Genomic DNA, 2,749 nt, shown 5'->3' on the forward strand with positions numbered 1-2,749 from the left:
GTGCCTGGTATTTTTCAAACTGATGGATCCAGGACTTGAACTGCATAGTCACCATGTGGGATCCAGCTGCCTTAACTACTATGCCACCAGCTGGCCCTCCGTGAACTTTTCAAGGTCTCCTCATATTCCTGAACACTCTGTAAGGTAGGTGTTGTCATTATCCCTACTTTCAAATATCTGAGAAACTGGGCATAGAGAGAATAAATAACTTACCCCCACTTACAGTCAGTGGAGAGCAGAGCCAGGGTTTGTCCCCAAGCAGGCTAGCCATAGAGTCTAAGTTCTTAACCACTGTGCCACACTGCCTCTCCAGAATGAAATGTAAAGTGTGAACTGATTTTATGAAACACACCACAGATGTTTTTGTTGACCTGCATCATACCTTGTTAAATATGGCCACGAATAGAAAATGTGGTTATCATGTTGGATATAGGTGATTACATACCAACTTCAGTCCAGAACAGAAATGGTGCATACGGCCAGCAGATGGTGTGATGGTTAGGGCACTGGATCCCACATGGCTCACAGTATGGTTGGAGTCCTGGACTAGGTAGGTGGCCTAAAAATCACACCGGGCATCCATGCATGTGTGCCAAACTCCTGTGGGGAGAATGGAGAAGAAGGGATTGTGGTGTGGCTATCCCTCCCGAGGGCTGATTTCTCATTCTCCCTCTCCCTCTGTCTCTATAGTGAGTGCAGGTGCCCTATGACAAAAATCTAACCCCCCCCCCCAAAAAAAGCGAGGCATAATCATAATGCTCTCTGCTTCCTTAAAGGTTCACACCAGGAGCCAGCAGATGGCATAGCAGTTACATTGCTGGACTCCCCCATGGCTGACCATGGTTCTAGTCCTGGACCTGGTAGCTTGAAGCTCACACAGAACACATGTGCGTGTGTGCCCAAGATCCCAGGAGGAAAATGAAGGGATGGTGGTGTGGCCATCCCCCCTGGGGGGTGATTTCTCACTTTCCCTCTCACTATCTCTGTCCGTGTATCTCTCTCTTACAAGCACACGTGCCCTTTGAGAAATTGCCCCCCTCCCCCAAAAAAAGGTTGACATCAAACCCGTTGGCTTTCTTCAGCTTGGAGTCAGGTCATGAACACATGTCAGTGTGCTCACTACTTGCTGCGCTTCTCCGCAGCAGTCAGGCAGGGGCAGTACTCGAGAAGACTTCAAACAGTTTGTGGGAAATGGAATTAAAGTTTGAGTCCATTTTGGTGCAGAAATGTTTTGAAATCCACGCATAGCTTTCTCATAATACCTACGTCCTATGAGTTTTTGGAACACTTCTTGTAGTCTGTTGCCCACCACCTTGTACCATGGGATTCTGCCCCTAGGTTGGTTCTGGCTAGTCCTATCCTCTGTCTACACTGACATTCTGCCATCTCCCCACCATCAGAAAAGCTGTGTGTTTCCACATTGTGCCTGATAGCGTGTAGTGAAGGGGGTGAGGGGTGGTTCTACATTCCCAGCTCATCCTAAATTCCTATCTTCTAAAAATGGAGCTGCCTAGTTTAGAACGTGGCTGCTTCACTGAAGAAATTCGTAACAACTGAGTATCTTCTAGGATACACATTCAAACGAGTGGTCGGAATGGGAAGAAGAGCAAACAGGAAGCCGGGAAACAGGCTAGCAGGACCGACCTGAGCACCCATGGCGTGATGAGTGTGGGTAGACTTTCGGAGACCCTCGCTGTGACTCATGGACCCCGTGGCCCCTCATGGTAGGCCAGTGGTACTCACATGTTAGGGTGCAACGGAATTACTTGGGAGGCTTGTCAAAACACACATTTCAGGGGCCCACTGATTCTGATTCTGTAGGTCTGGGTAGTGTCCAAGCATCTGTATTTCTCTCAAGTTTCCAGACCATGCTGCTGTAGCTGCTGCAAGGACGCACTTCGAGAACCACTGGTTGCTGCGTGAGCAGAATCCACAGCGGGCATAAAACAGGTTCTCAGAAGGGGTAGTTCTTAGCGCTGCTCTGCATTTCTTGGTAACCCCAACATTGGCTCTCTTCTGCTCCGGATTACACACCGCGGTTTGGCCGAGATTTATGGGGAAAGAGACATTTCTTCTCTACTCTCCTTACATGTGTACACCACCTGCTATTAATGTCTCTTCTCATTTAAAAGCTCCTTTAGTTCGCAAAGAAAGCTCCCGTTACTGTGTGTTAAAATGTAATACTTTGCCATTTCTGAGCATGAAGCTAAGTAAACTCACAGGAGAAACATACGTGAAGGGGCGATGGGGCAGGAAGGCACCCATTCCCCCTAGCATCTGGGGCTCCGAATGCAGGCATACGTTTGTGACTCAGACCAAGTGTCGTTAAGACGACCAGTATCTCTTTCATGTACATCGTATCACGTGCAAAGTTAGAGATAAAAAATAATGATAAAAGCCAATAAATATCCCTATTGTGCAACCTCCCCCCAAATAAAGTGAGCGTGCGGGGCCCATCCCGGGAAGCCTCCGCTGGGAGGGTCCCTCACGTTGCCACTGAAACCGCGCCTCTCCCGCCCGCCGCCCCCGCCCCTGCTCCGCAGCCGGCTCTCCGCAATGCTAAAAACGCAGCAGCATCGCCCTCCAGACCGCTCCTGGGGGATCGCACCGTGCAACCAACCCGAGAAACGTGGCCGCGCGACGCCCCCTCAGCCCTCCGGGTTTCCCATTGGCCGGTCGCCGCTGTCACTCCCTCCTTGCCTAGCCTTCGCCTCCCGGGCGGAGGCAGCGGGCGGGGGAGGTTGCGCGC

Source organism: Tupaia chinensis, unplaced genomic scaffold (genome assembly GCF_000334495.1).
Source record: "Tupaia chinensis unplaced genomic scaffold, TupChi_1.0 Scaffold000627_1, whole genome shotgun sequence".
In the NCBI taxonomy this organism is placed as follows: domain Eukaryota; kingdom Metazoa; phylum Chordata; class Mammalia; order Scandentia; family Tupaiidae; genus Tupaia; species Tupaia belangeri.